The sequence below is a fragment of the Piliocolobus tephrosceles genome, chromosome 16 (genome assembly GCF_002776525.5).
Source record: "Piliocolobus tephrosceles isolate RC106 chromosome 16, ASM277652v3, whole genome shotgun sequence".
In the NCBI taxonomy this organism is placed as follows: domain Eukaryota; kingdom Metazoa; phylum Chordata; class Mammalia; order Primates; family Cercopithecidae; genus Piliocolobus; species Piliocolobus tephrosceles.
This window is the reverse complement of record NC_045449.1, coordinates 50,952,948-50,967,345: the sequence shown is the minus strand read 5'-3', so window position 1 is coordinate 50,967,345 and position 14,398 is coordinate 50,952,948. Positions and strand designations below refer to the sequence as shown.

The window sequence follows — 14,398 nt, the reverse complement described above, 5'->3', positions numbered from 1 at the left end:
AAAGCACCAGCTCTCTCCTGGCCCAGCACGCTGGCTGGGATTGGGCTGAGGGAAAGAAAGACAGAAAATGCTTTTTTATCAGGTGCCAGGCACAGTGCTTAGTTGCCTTCACAAATACTCTCCTTTTTCCTTTAAAAAAAACTGTCCATTTTACTAATGTTTTAATAGGGAGCATCTGCACATGGGGTATGTATTTTTTACAAAAGATTCAAAAGGGTATGTGGTGAAAAGTTCGTCTCTGCCCTTTCCTGTCCCCCATGGCCTTTCTGGAGGGGCAACAACAGTTGCTAGGGTCTTTTGTGCATTTAACTGCACAGAAGGATTCTGTGCATTTAAAACATATATTACACTTTACCTCCGCACTATGACTTACACATGATGGGAAACTGAGGTCTTCAGAGACATTAAGTACCTAGACCAAAGTTACACAGCTAGTAAGTTAGCAGAGCTGGGATTTAGAACCAGATCTAACTTTTCACCACCAATTCTCTGGCAGAAGTAAGCGGGGCACTGACAGAGCCCTCCAAAACTGCAGAACCCATTCCAAACCGACGCCATGCCATTCTGAGGCCTTGGAGATCTGGTGGCCCCACTTTCTTATCTGTTGAGTGTCCTATATCGTATCCACATGGCTCCAGGGTCCTGTACTGACCTATCCCCCTATGGAAGGATTCATCCCCATAGGGAAAAAGGGATGTTCCCACAGTGCCCTTTCTTAGCAAATGTGTGGCCAGTGGTCGCCCAGGGTCAGCCTGACTCCTGGGATGCAGGAGGGAAGCCACAATAACGAAGGTCTCTGGTTTCTGGCCACAGGGGATCATGGTTGTGGCTTCAATGATGTTCCCAGAAAATGACCTCATGATCTCTGAGGCAAGAGTGAGGGAGGATGTGAAGTAAGGGAGCTGCCTGCTCCGAGAGCCATTTGTTCATCCATGAGAGAGAGAGGGGAGGAGGCTGCGGGCAGTCCTGGATGGGAGCAGGGGCATGCATGGACACGAGCTGTGGACTAGACCCCCAGGCTCTTCCCCCAAGCCTCTCTCCTGGCTCAGGCCAGTGCACTAAGGGATGAGGCCCTCCAGTGGACATTGCTGCATCTCCAGGTACCTCCTTGGGTCATTCCCTCTGGGTTGGACTGTGGGGTCTTTCAGGATCCTAGCTTCCTGTTCAATTTCTTTCTTTCTGTCATGTCTTAAGTCTGGTGTCCCCTCAACTTAATGGAATATGTTCCTGAGGCCTAGAAGAAGAGGGTCTCACCCCATCAGAACTGCCAAGCAGAGAAGCAGGTGTCAGGACTTCCCATCCTAGGATGACAACATTCTGTTTTGCGGAGGTAGTCACCCAGAACATTCTGTCCTTGGCATCTGTGCACACACCCGGCCAGGTCTAGCTCAGCCAGGTCTAGCTTGGTGCCTGGTGACCATCAGTCAGAGATGTGCCTAGAGATGGAAGAATCAAGAGGCATTCCCACCCACCCTTCAGGACATTTTTTTTTTTTTTTTTTTTTTCCCCTGAGATGGAGTTTCGCTCTTATTGCCCAGGCTGGAGTGCAATGGTACAATCTTGGCTCACCACAACCTCCGTCTCCCAGGTTCAAGTGATTCTCCTGCCTCAGTAAGCAGGGGCACTGACAGAGCCCTCCAAAACTGCAGAACCCATTCCAAACCGAGGCCACGCCATTCTGAGGCCTTGGAGATCTGGTGGCCCCACTTTCTTATCTGTTGAGTGTCCTATATCGTATCCACATGGCTCCAGGGTCCTGTACTGACCTATCCCCCTATGGAAGGATTCATCCCCATAGGGAAAAAGGGATGGTCCCACAGTGCCCTTTCTTAGCAAATGTATAGCCAGTGGTCACCCAGGGTCAGCCTCCCAAGTAGCTGGGATTACAGGCATGTAATCCTGTAATGGCGCCACCATGTCCAGCTAATTTTGTATTTTTAGTAGAGACAGGGTTTCTCCATGTTGGTTGGTCTCGAACTCCTGATCTCAGGTGATCCACCCTCCTCGGCCTCCTACAGTGCTGGGATTACAGGTGTGAACCACCGCGCCTGGCCCCCTTCAGGACATTTAAACAAACCAGCTAGCTTGAGTCCTAGACCTTGGTGGGTCTTGGGAAGAGGAGTATTCATCTTAGCTGGTACTAAACACCACAGTAATAGTTAACCACTATATAGTGCTTTACAGGGAAGCACCTTATATGTAGTAAACACTTATTTCTCGCAACCTGATGAGGTAGGTACTATCTCTATCACTACATTACAAACAAGAAGATAGAGGAAAACACACTCAAGATTACCTGGCTCAAGGAATTGACAGAGTCTGGTTTGAGAACCTGTACTTTTTTTTTTTTTTTTGAGACAGGTCTCACTCTGTCTGTTGCCCTGGTTGGAGAGCAGTGGCACAATCATGGCTCATTACAGCTTCAGGCTGGGCACAGTGGCTCACAAATGTAATTCCAGCACTTTGGGAGGCTGAGGGGGGAGGGCTGTTTGAGCCATGAGTTCTGGAACAGCCCAGGCAATATAGTGGGACTGTGTCTTTACAAATCATTTTTTTTTTTTTTTTTGAGATGGCGTCTCAGTCGCCCCAGGCTGGAATGCAGTTGCGCAATCTTGGCTCACTGCAACCTCCGCCTCCCAGGTTCAAGAAGTTCTCCTGATTCAGCCTCCCGAGTAGCTGGAACTACAGGCCCATGCCACCACGTCCAGCTAATTTTTGTATTTTTAGTAGAGACAGGGTTTTGCCATATTGGCCAGGCTGGTCTCGAACCTGACCTTGGGCTCCCAAAGTGCTGGGACTATAGGCGTGAGCCACCATGCCCAGCCTACAATAATTTTAAAAAATTATCTGGGAGTCGTGGTGCACATCTGTGGTCCCAGCTACTCATGAGGCTGAGGCAGGAGGATTGCTTGAGTCCAGGAGGTTGCAGTGAGCTGTGATTGTGCCACCACACTGAGACCTTTTTTTGTGAGACTCTGTCTCCAAAAAAATAAATAACAATAATCACACCCTTGACCTCCCGGGCTCAAGTGATCCTCCCACCTTAGCCTCCTCAGTAGCGGGGACCACAGGTATGTGTCACCACACTGGGCTAGACCCTGCACTCTGAATGACTGCATAGTCCTTGTAGCCTCCATTTCCATTCCTAGAGCATAGGATTTGTACCAAAAATATTTATTGAGTGTCTCTTCTGGGCTTGAACATGAGTAGGGGGATTTAAAAGTGAATAAGATATTGTGTCTGCCCTTGGGGATAGAGACAGAAACATGAAAACATGAAATTGTCCTTCAACACAAGAAGCACTGTAATAGAGGCATGAACAACACAGTGGGAAACAAGGAGGGAGGTCATGCTGCCTGAAGCAAATGTCATGGAATTGCAGGCATCAAGAAGGCAGGACATTCCAGGCAGAGGGAACAGCATGGTGCAGGGATGAAAGCTCACAAGAAAGAGAAACATGCGCCAGGTGCGGTGGCTGACACCTGTAATCCCAGCACTTTGGGAAGCTGAGGCAGGCAGATCACAAGGTCAGGAGTTTGAGACCAGCCTGGCCAACATGGTGAAACCCCTTAAAAAAATACAAAAATTAGCCGGATGTGGTGGCATGCGCCTGTAATCCCAGCTACTCAGGAGGCTGAGGCAGGAGAATCACTTGAACTTGGGAGGCTGAGGTTGCCATGAGCTGAGACCTCACCATTGCACTCCAGCCTTGGGCAACAGAGAGCGACTCCGTCTCAAAAAATAGAAAGAAAAGAAAAGAGAAATACGGAGAACATGGAGCGCCTGAGTGTCAAAACATCATGCATGGGCAGTGTCTGTCAGGGAGGTTGCCAGAGAGCTCGGGGTTGGTTGGCCCATCCATCCTGCTTCCTGCTTCCTTCTCCTGCCTCCAAGCTCCCTGAACCTACTCTATGCAAAGCACTGTGCCAGGTGTTGGCCCAGAGTGTGGGACTGGAGCAGTGGCCTGGGTAGGGGACAAGGGTTTTTTGACCAGCTGGAGACCTTTGTGGCTGGTGTCATTCTGGAGGTGAAGAAAAAGCCGCTGGAAAGAGCTGCCCAGGGAGGACTATGGGAGAACTTGCAGCTCTGGGCCATCTCTGGACATGAACATTTTGCATACACACAGGGGAGCTGTGTGCGTGTGAGTGGGGCCAGGAGGGGTCCTTCTCTCTCTTTTGGCCCGTGCAGCTGGGCTTCTGGAGCTTTCCTATGTCTTGCTTTAGTGCTAGTCCTTGGAGGGTTGCCAGGGAAACCGCTGGCCAGCTCCGGGAGCGAGACGAAGCAGAGGGGAGGAGAGTGGGTGACTCAGGCTGGCTTCCCACACACCGCAACCCCCTCCCCATCACGTGGAAAGGATCTGGGGGACCCCCTTTCCCTGGATCCTACAGGTGGCCCTGTTTATTCTTTCTTCTCTGGAGAGAGCAGTCCCTCCCGCAGCTCTGACTGGTGGGAGCCAGCCAGATTTCTCCAGGAAGGGAACCGGCCCCAGGCGCCCCGTACCCTGTAGGTTCACCCTGGAACACAGGTGCATTCGGCCTGGGTGAATGTGAACTCCTGCCGTGCCCATGCAGGCGGCAGGAGCCCTGGCTGAGACGCCCTCCCGGGGGCAAACCCAGGATAATTATTGATCGGGACCGCTGTGGACTTCTGACTTCGGCCTGGGAGGGAGAGGACCCGGAACGCGGGCCTGGGCTCCCGGGGAGGGAGGTGGGCGGGCCGCGGAGGGGGCCAATCAACACGACCACGACAGTGCGCCCTAGCCCTGCCACTGGTGGTCGACTCAACCCAAACAAAGCAGCATGTGCTTGCGGTGCGGGGTCGGCTAGGGAGCCGAGCCGGGAAGACACCCCACCGTCGCAGAAAGGGGGTGCGCGCGGCGCCGGCACCGCCCCGCCGAGAGCGCCGCCACCTCGGGTGCGCCGAGGGGGTCCGGGTCCCTCAGGAGCGGCCGCGGAGGGGGCAGCGAGAGACCGAGAGGGACCGAGGGCTGGCGAGCGCGCGCCGGGCGGAACCAGGAAGCGGGGCGCGCTCCGGGCTGCCAGCGGCGCGCGTACCCGGGCCTCCGCGCGTGAGCGGCGCGCGCGCCCCCGCGGGCCCCGGCGGGAGGAGAGTCGGCGGCCGGAGCCGTCACCCCGGGCGGGGACCCAGCGCAGGCGACTCCGCGCGGCGGCCCGGCCGAGGGAGGGAGCGGGCGGGCGGGCCAGCCAGACAGCGGGGCCGGAGCAGCCGCGGGCGCCCGAGGGGCCGAGCGAGGTAGGCGCTGCGGGGCGAGCCCGGGGCCCGGGGCCGGGGGAGCCAGGCCGGGGAGCCAGTCCGGGCGGGGCCAGCTCTCCAGCCGCTCAGCCGCCCGTCAGGGCCGCGCCGCCGCCATCGCTCCCGGGCCGCGGTGGCTGCGCGCTGGGCGAGGGGCGCTCGCGGGGAGAGGGGGTCCGGGGTGGCTGCCAGGGAGGCTGGGGGCAATGCGGGGAGCGCGAGGGGGACGTGCGAACGCCGCGGCGCGTTGGGGGGCGTGCGCTTTAAAGGCTGCGTGCGCGTGTGTCCAAGTGGGTGTGTGGGTACCCCGCGCCGACCTCCTAGGAGCTCAGGGGGCTGCTGTCAGCCGCCTCACACTTTCACGTTGCAATTCCGAATAGCCCCAGCCGTCTTCCTTGCTTTAACTTCTTTTTTTCAAAGGAGGTGCCCGGGACTCCGGGGATGGGATGAGCCTGCTGGGGTGCCTGGTGCGGTGGGGGGTATTAGCAAAGCTTCAAGAAACAGGGCCTTATAAGGAGTCAAGACAACAAATACGAACGTTTCGATAAGACTCTGGGGGGCGGGATCCCACATCAGGACCCGCCAGGCCTGGGCTCGTTCGTGTGGCCGTGGCATACAGTGTGCTTTTTCTTTCTAGTCAGGGATAAAGGGTTAAAAGTGCTCCTGGTGTCGGGGATAGATATGGAGAGTCGGAAGGGGAGTTGTTGTATCACAAAAGCTGGTCTGAGGCTAAAGGAATCTGGCAAGATGGTCGGGGTGATCAAAGAGGAAAGAACTCACACGGAGCAAGAGGCGGTTGCAAACACTTGTAGCCAGCAGTGATGGAAAAGGCAAAGAAGAAAAACAAGTGCCAGCTTTTAGGAAGACGAGATTAATGAAAACCACAAGAATTTTAAAGGCTAAAAGAGATACCGATTCTCTCTTTCCCAAAGAGCCAGAGTCAGTTCTTTTCTTCTTGGTCCTTGTGATCCCGCCATAGCTTGTATCAAATAAATGGTGCCAAAAGTGGGTCAAAGAATGTTAGAGCTGGAAAGGAACCCAGCGATGATGCCACATTCTTGTATTGTACAAATGAGGAAACTGAGGCCCAGATAGGTGGAGTAAGTGACCTGCTCGGGTGACATGGCTGTTTGTTGAGTATCCAGGGATTGAAACTTCAAGGACTGAGATTCGTGCTCTTCCCAAAGCACCATGCAGTATATAGATCTTTGCCTAGATACAATTCCATACATTCTCTCTGCAGTGTCCTCAGGGAGTGCCCTTTGAAAGGGCCAGCGTGACACCGAATATCATGCTTGGGCTTATGTCATTTTTTTCAGTCTTCAAGTGGTGTTTATGGTCTGCTTGGATCTTAGGTTTCCAAAGCTGTTGGATAGCCGCCTGGGCCATAATAAGCTTTCAGCTGTTGGGTCTACATTATTTCAGATAATTTTGTTATCGTTCAATTAAGATAATAGAACTGTGCCTCTCTCCCCAACATTCTATTGTTGTCCATTTGCTTATGTTATATTGCGTTATGTTCATTGCCTGTCAGTTCCTAGGTGAGGATGTATTTTATTGAGTGTGCCTTTCTTGTTTTAAAATTTCATTTTGTAACACTGTAAATATTGGAGTGGTTCTGATCATTTCAAATGAGGAGAATCTTATTGATTGATTTTATTTTAAGGCTTCGGGTTGTTTTGTTTATTCATTTGGGTACCAGTTTCCATCTCATGGAAGATCATAGTTGTTGGAATGGACAGGGCTAAATGAGAGAAGGGGCTGCGGATTTAAAGAAAAACTTCCTATGTGACAATTTGTGTTATCTGTTACGTTTAATTCAAACAACACCACGCCTTGGGTCAGGTAAGTGTGTTATCTAGGAGATGACTTGTTTGCTACTGTAGCCTCTGGAAGATGAAATTTCAAGCTCCAGATTGAGACACAGGGAAGGAATGGAGATTTTTTTGTTGTTGTTGTAAAGCAAACCATCAGAAAAAAAAAAAGTTGATTTCTATCACCAGCAGTTTGGTTATTGCATAACTTGAAGCTAAACTCTGCACAAAATCTTTCCTGTATACCCAGCTAAATAAACTATCCCACCTTCTCATCAGTTCTCACCTTTTCAGTGCTTGCATTTTTTTGCCCACAGGTTGTTAATATGGATTGTGTTAAGAAATTTAAGGTGTGTACTTCCTAGTATGTATGATAGTAGGAGAAAAATGTGCTATCATCGTTTGGAGTGTTACAACATAAATATTTTGGTCAACACTTCCTATCCTGCTCTGACTTTTCATCTCATCTCCATTTTCTTCCTCTCTTGATTGTTTTTATGTCATTTACATATGTAAAAGCCACATCAAGACTAAAGTTGCCGCTTATTACTTTTTGATACTTAAGTCGAGTTTTTTCACATCATGGTATTGTTAGTATTCAAATTGTCTGTAATTTTTGTTAGGCTTATATATTATGAATCCATTTGTTGTGGTTTTTTTTGGCTTGTTATGTAGGTAGGTGACACAGTAGTCTTATTGTAAAAGGAAGACGTTATAGATAGGTAAATAACATGCTCAAGATTAGATGCAGGTTACAGGTGGAATCGAAGGAAGACTAACTATTTTCATGCCCTACAAACATGTCTGTATCTCATAAAGTTATTCACAGATTTCTGGACATTCTGTGACACATTTTTTCCCTTTCTGTTAAGAGTGTAGATTACTGCATTATTCCTACAAAAGGAAGCAAAATAACCCTAGTTTGTATGATTTTTCTGATAATTTGAAACTTATTCTTTTTAAAAGCTATCTGGCAATTCCAGGTTACTGGACTCTTCAGAAGAATATCCTTCTATTTTGATACTATAACGTATCAAAGTATCAAAATACTTTAACTGTGCAACTTAATAAAAATAATGCTTCAAAGTTAGCTCCACACTATTGCTGTCCTCAAACGTGTGGTATTTAAAGGACGAAAATGTTTTTAATTCTGAGCTTTGTGAATAGAACTCTTCTAAAATCAGAAGTGGTTTTTTTCCCCTGCAATGTTGGAAAAACAACAGTTTTATGCTTGTTTCTGGGAATAAGAAAGTCAAACTTAACAGTCTAGTTTCCATTGATCAGACAGTTTTTGTACTTAAATTTAAGTTGTAAGCATCAGAGTGATAAACATTTTTTAAAACTGTATTCACTCTTAATTATAGTGGCCTTATTTGAAGTAAAATCTTGACATTGGGTGTTTTATTAATGATGATCCTCTGCTACCGAAAAGCCTATGTCAGTTTGGAGAAGATTTTGCACGTCTAAATCTATGCCGTTTTTACTAATCAAAAGAGAAGAGTAATTTACAGGTGTTAGATTTTTAGTTGGTTGAATGAGACCCCTACTTTTGATGGTTTCAGAGTTGAAATGACGTTTTATTACTTTTGTTAGTTTGGGTCACACCCTTCACTTCCTTGGAAGGTATCTTTGAGGTTTGGTTTCCTTTTTTTTAAATGGTAATATTGGGGTGGGGGTGCTTCCTGTTTGTATTTTCAAAATTAGGTCCACATGTTAACCTTCTTGTAGTGTTACATTTTTATTTGAAACTTATACAGACAAACATCAGATGCCATGTGGTTTGTCTCTGACCCTTTGCGCTACTTCATGACAGCTTTACTGAGTGAAGCCTGAATACCCAATCGGGAAGGCAAGATGTTCTTGTCTTTTCCCAACTCTCTTCAAAGTTTAACAGCCTTAGAACAGCAACAAAAGCACAATTAACAGAAAAATGGAGGTGCTGCTATCTGTTTCCTTGCAGATACTCGGAAAATGTACAGCACTAAGGTAGAGTTGAAACATGTTATGTAGAGCCTTGAATGTCGGTGCTTCAAAGAGGAGTTGCCCTGGGTTTACATGATACAGAACCCCATGGTTTATATTAAGTAGTAATGATAGCCATTTTTCTGGACTTGCCTAAAAGCCATACACAGTGTCATGGAAAAGAGTTAAGAACAAGGTGAAATTTAGGGTATGGTAGTAGAGCTGAGGAGGAATCACCGTCAGCCTTAAAACTCTTCCCTGACTCACCTGGATAACTTAAGTGGTAGGTCACTTTTAATATAAATGTTGCAGGATGAGTTAAGTGGAGCCTTGAGAAATATGTGTAGATTGTTTCAGTGATTAAAGCAAGTGTTCTTTTCCTGGCTTTTAACTCGCTTTATTCTAAGAAGTGTAATGACTAAATAGACTCCTAATTGAATTGACGTTCAGATGTGTTTGCAGTTCAGGGGGAGTTTACCTCTTCTAAATTTTCATTTGGATCACATTACTAAAAACAGTATTGCATTAGCATGGTGCACAATTATGTAGAATTCAATTTGCAAATGAAGTTAATACTTGGAGTATCTTGACTTCCTATTCCCCTGCTGGCCCAATATTCAAGAAAGGAGAAGTTATAATTTGTCACATACAAGATAGTTTCTTCTTTAGGTTTATTCTTAATAACTATGTCCATTTTCACATGGATGACACCATTGAGATGATGAATATTGTATTGATTGATAAGGAACATTCATCTTTTTCTACCTGCTTTTGGAAGCTAGCTTGCAAAATCTACTACAACATTCACTCTTCGTGTATTCTTCTATTACCTTTGGTACCCTGAATAACCTTTTTAAAAATTTTTGCACTTTTCTATTATGAAGAGAAATAGCTTCATATTCTATGCTAGTTTTTTGAGGTGCTTGTGCTGACTCATTTTTTAAATTATACTAAGATACAGAGCATGGTTTGAGAGCAGTAATGAGATTCTCAGAAAATATGAAAACTTTCCTTTCTGACTAGTTAGAGAAAGGTTGGGGAAGACAAGGGGAAATACATCAATGAGCCAATCAATTATTGTTATTTGTTGGGATTAATTTGGTGACTAATATTTTTAATGCCCATCAGGCTACTAAATGTGAATTTGGCTTTACCCTGTAGTGATAACAGGACAAACCCAACAGGTTTCTAACATTGCTTGTTTTCCCCTGGTAGGGGATTTCTTTGCATATGGGAAATCAGGCCGAAGTTGCCAGTAACAGCCACATCCATGATTTGTATTAAAAATAACTATTCATCATTCTGGGCTAGAGCTCTGCTTACCACGGCTCACCTGGGAAGATATTCTGATTATGTATCTAATCATTATGATGCCATCTTTCAAGAGGTGAGCAGACAATTAACAACTCCTTCAAATTATGTTCAAAACCCAGAGTTTGAGAAAATGTTCCAATGCCTTCAAGTATGAAGATAATAAAAATATTACTGAATGCTTACCGTTCACTGACAGTGTACTGGGCAGACATTGTTTTCAGTTCTGGCCGTGTGTTAACTCGTGATTCTCAGAGGAGTGGGTATTATTCCGAGATGGAAGATGAAGAAATGGCCACAGAGAAGTTAAGTAATTTGTCCAAGGTCACATTACTGGTCTTGGCAGGGCTGATTCCAGAGGCTGCATCCCTAACCTAGTGTACAGCAAAGGCGAGCCGGCCACTGCCGCTTTGTTACAAGACCTTTTGTTTCTTTGAGGCTTATATTTCTTTGTGTTCCCAAATGGAGTCTTGTTGGTTTTTGAATAGAAAATATTTTTATAGGTTTAGGATTCTTTTAATGTTGATGAAGATGGTGATAAATATTTTTCCAATTAAGGTATATAATTCTGGTGGAGATTATATTAAAGCAGAGAAAATCTTAATTTTTATTGTAAGTTGTCTTTCGTTCTTCTTCCCCAGCATTACCATATACATCATAGAAGAAGAGCTATAAGCTGTCTCCTTGGCTTCTGTTTATAAACAAAAGGATCATTTGTGCCAGTGTAGTGGGTTTGTGTTGACATACACATCTGTACTGAGAACTCAACAATCCTACTCATTTTATTTACAACTTTATTTTGAGGGGATTTCTGATCTGATTCTTGTTGCATTAAAGCTTTTTAGAGCTATTAGTCATGATTTCTGAGATAGATTTAAGAATTTTACTTATTTGGGGTAATTTATTATTATTATTATTTTTTGAGGTGGAGCCTTGCTCTGTCACCCAGGCTGGACAACCTCTGTCTCCCGGGTTCAAGAGATTCTCCTGCCTCAGCCTCCCAAGTAGCTAGGACTACAGGCGTGTGCCACCATGCCCAGATAATTTTTGTATTTTTAGTAGAGACAGGGTTTCGCCATGTTGGCCAGGCTGGTCTTGAACTCCTGACCTCAGATCCTCCCGCCTCGGCCTTCCAAAGTGCTGGGATTACGGATGTGAGCCACTGCACCCGGCCTATTTGGGCTGATTTTTAAGACAACTGAACTATTGCATGTTTAGAGCTCTGCAAAGGCCATTAGAAGATAGTCTCAGAATTTTTTTTTTTTTTTTCCATTTATGATGGTTACTTTCTCTCAGCACTTGTCCTTGGGAGTGGATTGTGAAGTTAAGTCTTGGAGACAGAATTCACAACCCTAAAGTATAGTGCTTTAACTTGGAGAGATCAAGTCACAGACAAGAAGAACTTCAGTTCGCTGTGCAGAGAGTATAAACTTGTTCAAATAAACAGAGGATGTTAGCTTCCAGGATTGTCAACTGTCACCTTTGACCAGGGTTGAATTTTCTTTGAATGTTGACAGAAGTTACAATGTCAGTGGAAAAAGCTTAATGTGAGGTATCTATAACTCAGAATTTCCTTATGTTTGTGTCAGTGAGATCCTACAATTAAAGCTGTTTCTTTTTTTCTGTGTCTGATGAGTTTTAAAAGCCTTCACCGGGGTTTTCCAGCCTTTAGGTGAGAGTAAGTTAAAAAGTTTGTGAAAAACTATTTTTTGTTGTCTAAAATTCAGAGCCTAGGTCGGGTCCAGTGGCTCACGCCTGTAATCCTGACACTTTGGGAGGCCAAGGCGGGCGGATTACTTGAGGTCAGGAGTTGGAAACCAGCCTGGCCAACATAGTGAAACCCCATATCTACTAAAAATACAAAAAGTAGCCGGGTGTGGTGGCGCACGCCTGTAATCCCAGCTACTCAGGAGGCTGAGGCAGAAGAATCGCTTGAACCCAGAAGGCAGAGGCAGAAGAATCGCTTGAACCCAGAAGGCAGAGGTTACAGTGAGCTGAGATCACGCTACTGCTCTCCAGCCTGGGAGACAGAGCAAGACTCCATCTCAAAAAAATAAATAAAATAAATAATTTCAGAGCCTATAGCTGGTGGCAAGTCACTGTTTTTGGAGGAGTGGGATTTAAAAAAATCTAACCTAGGCTAAATGTTAAGCTACGTTAATACATGTCATTGTAGCCTGTATAAAAAGACACTTGAACATTTAATCTGTTAAAGTACTAAAAATTGGAATTCATCAGTTTTGTAATATAGCATTCATTCTACAGTATATTTAAATAGGTAAAATGTTCTGTTAGAAATAATGCTAATTCTATTTTTTTTTGTTGTTGTTGTTTAATGTTTCTAAAAAGCTTTTGGTCATCTTTTAGATTTAGGAGAAGTAGCAAATTAGAGAGCTACAGAAATCTACAGCTTTTTAAAAATGAAACAGTTTACCCTGTGAATTTGTTTTCAGGATTTGTGATCTGTTTCTGATGCCAGAAAGGTGAGACTCCTATCTCATTTCTGATAGAAAGTGAGGGAAAGCTATGTGTAGTGAGAACTGGATACTAGATTCTTATCCCAAAAGGTATGGAAGGATACAATGTAAATAGTCCCTCTTTTTGTATTTTCCTTTGGTTATTTTTTATAACTATAGTCATGTGTCACTTAATGATACATGGTGACAAAGTCCTAAGAAATGCATTAGGCGATTTTGTCATTGTGGTACCTCATAGAGTGTACTTACACAAACCTAGATGGTAAACCCTACTCCACACCTAGGCTGTATGATAAAGCCTATTGCTCCTAGACTACAAACCCATATAACATGTTACTGTATTGAGTACTGTAGGCAATTGTAACACAAGGGTAAGTATTTGTGTATCTAAACATGTCTAAATACAGAAAAGGTACAGTAAAAACATGGCATAAAGGATAAAAAATGGTACATCTGTATAGGGTACTTACCAGGAATGGAGCTTGCAGGACTGGAAGTTGCTCTGGGAAACTCAGTGGGTGAATGGTGAGTGAATGTGAAGGCCTAAGACATTACTGTACATTATTGTATATTTTAAAAATACGTCTGGTTAGGCTACACTAAATGTATTTTGAAAATTGTTTCTTTCTTCAATAATAAATTAACCTTAGCCTACTGTAATACTTCTACTTTATAAACTTTTTACTTTTTTTTTTTTTTTTGAGATAGAGTCTTGCTCCTTGCTCCTGTCGCACAAGCTGGAGTGCAGTGGCACTTCTGACCTCAGGTGATCCACCCACCTCGACCTCCCAAAGTGCTTGGATTATAGATGTGAGCCACTGTGCCCGGCCAACTGTTTAATTTTTTTTTTTTTTTTTTTTTTTTGAGACGGAGTCTCGCTCTATTGCCCAGGCTGGAGTGCAGTGGCGCGATCTCGGCTCACTGCAAGCTCCGCCTCTTGGGTTCACTCCGTTCTCCTGCTTCAGCCTCCAGAGTAGCTGGGACTACAGGCGCCCGCCACCACGCCCAGCTAATTTCTTTTTGTGTTTTTAGTAGAGACGGGATTTCACCATGTTAGCCAGGATGGTCTCGATCTCCTAACCTCGCGATCCGCCCGCCTCGGCCTCCCAAAGTGCTGGGATTACAGGCTTTAGCCACCGTGCCCAGCCAACTGTTTACTTTTTTACACTTTTAAACTCTTTTGTGATAACACTTAGCGTAACACATAAACATATACGGCTGTACAACAGTATTTTCTTTATGTTTTTATTCTTTTACTTAATCTCTTTTTAAAAAAATTTTAATTTTTCAAAACTTTAAAAACTTTTTCTTAGAAGTGAAGACATAAACACACACATTAGTCTAGGCCTACACAGGGTCGGGGTCATCGGTATCACTGTCTTGCACCTCCACATCTTGTTCCACTGAAAGGTCTTCAGGGACAGTAACACATATGGAGCTGTCATCTCCTGTGATAACAATGCCTCCTAAGGACCTGCCTGAGGCTGTTTTACAGTTAACTTTTTTGTTTTAGTAAGTAGAAGGAGGCCGGGCGCGGTGGCTCAAGCCTGTAATCCCAGTACTTTGGGAGGCTGAGACGGG

The 14,398-nt window shown here is 45.3% G+C and overlaps 1 protein-coding gene across 2 annotated transcripts in view; it reads left to right on the top strand.

The window, feature by feature from the left end:
* The first annotated feature begins 5,046 nt into the window (after positions 1-5,046).
* STAT5B (signal transducer and activator of transcription 5B) overlaps positions 5,047-14,398 on the top strand; it is a 79,424-nt gene continuing 70,072 nt past the window's right edge. For both annotated transcript variants that reach the window (XM_023204089.2, XM_023204088.2), the window contains exon 1: positions 5,047-5,253. The gene's annotated coding sequence lies outside the window, so the exon portion shown is untranslated. The remainder of the gene's footprint in view (positions 5,254-14,398) is intronic.